Genomic DNA, 7232 nt, shown 5'->3' on the forward strand with positions numbered 1-7232 from the left:
GTTAAAAAGAGAGGTTGTTGGGGAATTTTTAAAATTAAAAACTGTAATCCTTGGCAAATTGCTGTAGTATAAGCACTTCAGAACCTGCTATTATAGGAAAATAATAACTTTGGGGTTGGAGCAGTAAGTCTGCTTCACATCATGCCACATCACATTATCACATCGCTGATTATTTTATTATAATAGCATGCTTTGACATGTTTTATCCCTTACTTACTGTATATGGTTGCTGCTACTGTCCAGACATGTTGTGTAGGTAGCACTGGCACAAACTGTAGCTAGCTGTACTGTAATTAATTGTAACTGTTAAACAACCTCATATTTGTCACATTTCAATATTCAAGTCTCAATTACCTTGATACATTCTCATTTATTTGTATGTTTATTATAGTCAAACTTATACAGGATTCAGTACAATACAATACAATGTAAGAGATTTATTCATCAGTAACCTTAGCTAAATAGCTAGCTGGCTAGTTAACTACAAATGTTCTGCAAAGTTTGCAGTTACAAGTGTAGGTTTTGCTTTGCATAGCCTATTTTGCAAAATAGACTCTAACAGGAGTTAACTATTTGAAAATTTCTGAGTATGGAAGTACTTCAAACAGAGTAAAAAAAGACAAAGATCTAGTACAACATGATAAGTGGCCAATTGGGTAGCTGAGTGATTTTTTTTTCTCCTGCTTTACCTCAAAACATGAAAAACTTTTTAATGCGGGCTTCTGTAATGTTTCTGCCATAACCTTGGGCTGATAATGGAAGCTATGTGCCTCGTTGATGGGATTGAGGCTCCCGATCCAGCAGCTCTCAACAAGCAGGTTTAAGTGCTCTCATACCAACTTCAGGAGCATGATGACCCATTAAGAGCTCAGTCTGAGGCAGAAAAAAAGGTGGCCAGAATGGAGACAGAATGTGAAGAGAGAGAAATATGATAAATACAAGAAAATGTTCTGTTCGCAGAGAACACAATGTTCCAAAGAGCAACAAAGACATCTTCTACTGCCGACAGCACCAACTATCTCTGTGTGTTCTCTTTATGATTTACCTTGTAATTAAAAATAGATTAAACTGCTAAAATCTAAATTCATAAATGCTAAATTCTAATTCATTCCTAATGATGTCATCAGGACTGGTCCAGTCCACTGTACAAAAGATGTAATTTCAAGGAATATCTTCATGTTATTATAGAACATTTACAATATGTAGGAACAACACAGAACTGTACTGAATATGCATACTGCTAAATGGTCTCTCAATGTTGTAATTACATTGTCAATTCAAATTGTGACATTGGTGAAGAAGAAGCACGACTAGAGAGCATTGTAAAACATTGTAAATTGCTCTATTCTGGGCGATACACACATATAGCACAAATAGTAGGCCTGGTAGTTGGCTTAAGAACTGGCTAGTTCAGGAAAAACCAGTAGAGGGGAACAAAACCTACTGGACTAGTTGGCAGGCACAAATAAACGCCATGGCAGTGTAAAACATACCGGCATGGGCAACCAGGTAACACATTTCTTTTGTACGAATGAACTCTTATTCTAACAAAACAAAGAGTATGGGTATACAAATGGATGTCTGCTATGTAAAAGGGCAGCGATGTTACAATATATAGGTCCTGTATGTAACATTACCAGAATGTCCTTATAATGTTTTCAGCATTGCATTATTCAGCAGACCAAAACCAAATATGCTGCTGTTATCGGGACAGTCTTCCTGCACTGCACATGTGGAGAGAATGCAGAGGAGTCCATGGAAAAAATAGCATCACAAAAAATAGATATCACAATCAATCTTTGTCAATGGATTGCTAATAATCTTTAATCTTTATAATTTGTATATTTATATATTTATGCAAATGAAGATTCATCTAATTAACAATTTTGCATTTTAATAATATTGAAAAAAACTTTTTGAAAAAAAATAGTGTATTCTTTGCAATATTTCAGTATAAAATTTAACATATATCCAAAATTAATGAACATTTTGTGATATTCTTTTTTAATATTCTTCTAATTAGTGATAGGAATGTACATGTACAATTTAGGAATGCAGGTCAACTAGAAACTGAGATTTTTTTTATTCTGCATATATAAAATTATTTTGAGAAAACTGAATTTTAAAAATTCATTCTGGTTTAATGTGTTTCAACTCTAATAAGTGTGGTTTATAAGGTTTCTAAAGGAACTTGACATGTATATCATGACACATATGTTATTATACTGAATATCAGCACTGATATTCAGAACAACAGCACAATTATGAGTGAGGTATTGCTTTCATATAACAGTTCTACAGTACAAACCAGAAATTAATATTGAGTAACTGACATTTCAGACACAATGTGGCCAATAAAAATAGTTCCTAAAGAAATCACAGCTGGATAGAGCATTGTTTGTTGCCATGCCAACCAAAGACTGACTGACTACCTGTAGTAAGTGTAGTAACAGTTTTAATGTGAAGAACTATTGCTAGAATTGTCATTTTATGTAGTGAACACAGATGAGCAGAGTGATACAAACAGTTAAATTGAAACGCTATTTGTCCAATCAAATAAGTGGACCGGAACGAACTGTTGTACAAATGACATAAATCAGTAAACAATCTTCACAAGCATATATCACCTGACATGATTGTACCAAGTGGGCTTTTAAGCCTTTTTCAAAGTGGAAAATAACAGTGAAATAATTTTTTGTTTGTTTTGCTGAGTTTTTCTATTTTTATTACCACAGTTGACATGTTATAGATACAGTTAATTCTCTATGGTGACTAAGAAACATCTGGGAAGATTTCTGCATTGGCACCTTGTGTTCTAACCCAGAGAGGATATTTGGAGGTTACAATATCTACAGTATTAAACTAACCTTTTGGGTGAATTTGCAAACATTACCAATGAGTTTAATTTAAATGTCAAGTTTCAGAGCTCTAAACTACCTGACCCAAGAGATGCCTGATGATTTTTGCATTTTTTTTTTTTTCATAATTTTTGCTCAATAATAGATGGAGTTGGGGAAAGGGGGGCGTGAAACATTGGCTAATATTATTTTTCCCTACTTGCACACAGATGGTGACATGGTAAAAATCATAAAATGTTAAGTTATTGCATTAAAAAAAGATTACAGAAAGACACGTAGGCCTTATGCTCAGTGACTGCCTCAAGCTCAGTGTTCCTGGGATGAGCTCCAGATCCACCACAATCCTGATAAGAATAATAGCAATAAAGAATTATTATATAATAAATATAATTATAATAAACATCTTGATTGAATCTCCTGATTCATACACATTATGACCAGAGGTGTCAATTAGCAATTTCAGGTTTTCTTCAAAGATTTAAGCATGGCATACAGTACATGCATATTATATTTTATTTACCAAATCTATACATAGTGAATACATGGAAAAACGGTTGAGTTTTAAAAACCATCAGAGCACTGAATACAACAATAGAGGCTCTGATGCAGTGCTTAGATATAGAGTAATACACTCAAAGAACAGTAGCACATATTGTACAAAAACAGTATGTGTGTGCAGGGGAGTGTGTTTGTGCATAATGCTGGCCAGCAGGCCTGTCCTGGCCTGTGCTTACTCTTCTCCGAAACGAATGATTGATTGGCAGATAAAAAGTTTGGCACCTTCACAGAAGTCCTCATGCCTGACCTTCTGCCTCCAGGGATAGCCCTGTTTGTTTTCCCTCTCTACTCTGACTTTAGTCCTTTCTAGAGAAGACCACCTGCCAAGTCACCATATCACAGATTAAAGCGAATTTACCGCCCCTTTTGGAGTGCATGCTTTCTCCACTTCATGGTGTTAAATGTTCCCATTTGTCCTCACTCTGTGTAGTTTCTGAGCAGAGATTGCTTAGAAATTGGGTATCAGTTCAATATGAGATAAGAGCCGCTGATAATCAGCTCCTGCTGCCTGTGGCATCTCTCCAATCATGCTTTTTGTGCCCAGTTGCTTGGAAACTGTGCTCTGAAAGAGAGCCAGGAGAATGAGTGTACACTGTATTGCGGAAAAGCTGAAAAGTCTACCAAGGCTACTCTCTGTATTCAGTAATTCCATCAGATTACTTTTCTTACCAAATACGATTTAACTCATAGTTCAACTTTTTGTGTGTGCACTCTAGTTCGATTTAAATGTAGCGAATGTGTGAAATGCACACACAGAGGTAACACGGGTAGCTTTCAGCTTTTCAACAGTTTGACTATTAAATAATAAACGAAATACTTGAGACATACAAACAAACACACTCATTCAAAGAGAGAGAGAGAGAGAGAGAGTAGAAAATGTTCTGTATAATGTATAAAAGTTAGGTAGAATCGGTTATATTTGTTTATATTTGACATTTATGAGAAACATAAACAGGTTCATATTTGGGGATTACTATGTGGAAGGTCTAAGTGGCTTAAATAAACATGATTTGTCAGTGAGCTTAAAGAGCTTACATAAACTAACATTAATTTTTCCATATCTGTCTCTCTCATTTCCATGGTAACAGTGACAACATTCTTTGTACTCATCACCAGGATTCAAACACGGAATTCCAACATGGAATACATGCATGCACACACACACACACACACACACACACACACACACACACACACACACACACACACACACACTGTCTGCGGCCAGTAATCACAATCACATCCTGCACTTGTACACTAGGGTGTGATGATTAGCTAATGATTATGAAAAATATCAATATCAATGAATCAAAATATCAATGGATTTTTATAATCGTGTCAACAATATGTACATGTTTTAAAGTGCATAGGCATCCATGTAGAATGTAATACAAGAGTGAAGCTATTGTGCTGCTACCTACTGCATCACATAGTGCTGTGTGCAAAACTGTTTTCAGGCAACCCAGTTATCACAACTATTCACAGACAACATCTAAACACTGTTAATAAAACACAAAAGCACTGGTTTCATTTACAACATTCTGTATATTCTTCTTATTTAGGCAAAAGGAACCTTCAGACCAAGGTCATGTGAAGTTAAATGTGTCTGATAGAAAACACGAGGGTGAGCCGCAACACCACAGAACAAATCGCATATCGCAGTCAGACTGAATGATGGAGGCAACAAGAGAGAAGTTAAAAGAGCCATAATGGATGTTTTTTGTTTTTTTTGTTTTTTGCACCATTCTGTGTAAACTCTAGAGACTGTTGTGTGTGAAAATCCCAGGAGATCACCAGTTTCTGAAATACTCAAAGCAGCTCATCTGGTACCAACAACCAAGTCACATTTAAAATCACAGAAATCACATTTTTTCCCAGTCTGATGTTTGATGTGAACATTAAAAGAAGCTCGTGACCTGTATTTGCATTATTTTTTCGCATTGTGCTGCTGCCACATGTTTGGCTGATTAGCTAACTGCATATATGAGCAGGTGTACAGGTGTTCCTATTGAAATGGAAGGTGAGTGTATAAATTGTTAACATTATAGCCTCATATTAAATTTCAAGGAAGGGGCTTGATATTGTTTCATGTAGTAGTAATATATACTCAGCACAAAAAAAGAAATGTCCTCTCACCTTCAACTGCTTTTATTTCCAGCAAATTTCTTAATGTATGTAAATATTTGTATTACCATAAAAAAAACATTCAAGAACTAAGACATAAACTGAACAAGTTTCACAGACATTTGACGAACAGAAATGGAATAATGAGTCCCTGAACAAAGCGGGGGGGGGGGGGGGGCACAATATCAAAGGTAACAGTCAGTATCTGGTGTCCTCCAGCTGCTTTAAGTACTACAGTGCATCTCATCCTCATGGACTGCACCAGATTTGCCAGTTCTGGCTGTGAGATGTTACTCCACTCTTCCATCAAGGCATTTGCAAGTTCTTGATCACGTCTGGGGGAATACATGGTTACATGTAATTTTCCACTGCAAGGACGATCAGCTGTCCTTCCTGTATCCCTGTAGCAGTGTCTTAGTCTTACATTACAGACATTGCAGTTTATTGCTCTGGCCACATCTGCAGTCCTCATGCCTCCCTGCAGCAGGCCTATGGCATGTTCACGCAGGTGAGCAGGAACCCTAGGCATCTTTCTTCTGGTGTTTTTCAGAGTCAGTAGAAATGTCTCTTTAGAGTCCTAAGTTATTGTAACTGTGACCTTAATTGCCTTCCACCTGTAAACTGTTAGTGTCTTAAGAACTGTTGAACAAGTGCATGTGCAATAATTGTTTATGGTTCATTGAACAAGCATGAAAAAAAGAGATGGAGAAGGAGGCCAAAATGACTATATCTGCACAGGTCCATGCCCAGAACTATGTGGAATGCCCTTGAGCATAACTGTAACTCTATTTGTACATTAACCTTAATTTATTTTATGCAAGCAATTTAGATAAATGTGTTCATACCAGTTTAGGTGTAACAAGGCATAAGGAAGTATTTATATAATTGTATTTCATTAAAACAGTAACGTTAAAAATTATTTAATTATTTTTCTTAAGCTATTATGTATAATTTCTCATGCTTTCCTCCCCTACTCACTTCCTCAACCTATTATTGTAGTACTGCAAGCCAAAACCCTTAACTGAAGGGCAAGATACAAAGAAGAAAAATGTTACCCATGGATGCCACACTTTTCTGGCACTTCTCTCTTGTTCTTTCTCAGTCTATTGACAGTGTCTTGGATGATGTGCATGATATGCAAAGCTTGTGCTTCAGTACTATAATTTGCTGAAAATGTAAATAATTTCAAATTCTAAATCCTCTCACTTTATCTTCATGAAATTTATTGAACTATTTGATATATTAAATGTGACTGACAGATGGCCCCTAAACAGCTATATGCCCAAAACAGACATGTTAAAACAAGTGTGTGTTTTTACATCACACTTGCAGACCTACAGTGGTCCTTGAAAGTTTGTGAACCCTTTAGAATTTTTTATATATCTGTATATACAGTATATGACCAAAAACATCATCTGATTTTCACACAAGTCCTATAAGTAGACAAAGAAACCCAATTAAACAAGTGAGACAAAAATATTATACTTGGTCATTTATTTATTGAGGAAAATTATCCAATATTACATATCTGTGAGTAGCAAAACTATGTGAACCTCTAGGATTAGCAGTTAATTTGAAGGTGAAATTAGAGTCAGGTGTTTTCAATCACAGGTCTAAGTGAGCACCCTGTTTTATTTAAAGAACAAGGATCTATCAGAGTCTGATCTTTGCAACACATGTTTGTAGAAGTGC

The 7232-nt window shown here is 35.8% G+C and overlaps 1 long non-coding RNA gene across 3 annotated transcripts; it reads right to left on the bottom strand.

Annotated features, from left to right (window-relative positions):
- Window positions 1-408: 408 nt before the first annotated feature.
- LOC128614651 (uncharacterized) lies at window positions 409-4539 on the bottom strand. 3 transcript variants are annotated; one of them, XR_008387087.1, is made up of 5 exons: window positions 4462-4494; window positions 3593-3978; window positions 3124-3202; window positions 1638-1724; window positions 409-873 (listed from the first exon to the last, which is right to left on the bottom strand). It is a non-coding gene; the product is annotated as an uncharacterized LOC128614651 (long non-coding RNA). The 3 variants fall into 3 exon arrangements; XR_008387090.1 differs by having other exon boundaries at window positions 4452-4473; XR_008387080.1 differs by having other exon boundaries at window positions 3593-4539.
- Window positions 4540-7232: the final 2693 nt, after the last annotated feature.

This window comes from Ictalurus furcatus, chromosome 1 (assembly GCF_023375685.1).
Source record: "Ictalurus furcatus strain D&B chromosome 1, Billie_1.0, whole genome shotgun sequence".
In the NCBI taxonomy this organism is placed as follows: domain Eukaryota; kingdom Metazoa; phylum Chordata; class Actinopteri; order Siluriformes; family Ictaluridae; genus Ictalurus; species Ictalurus furcatus.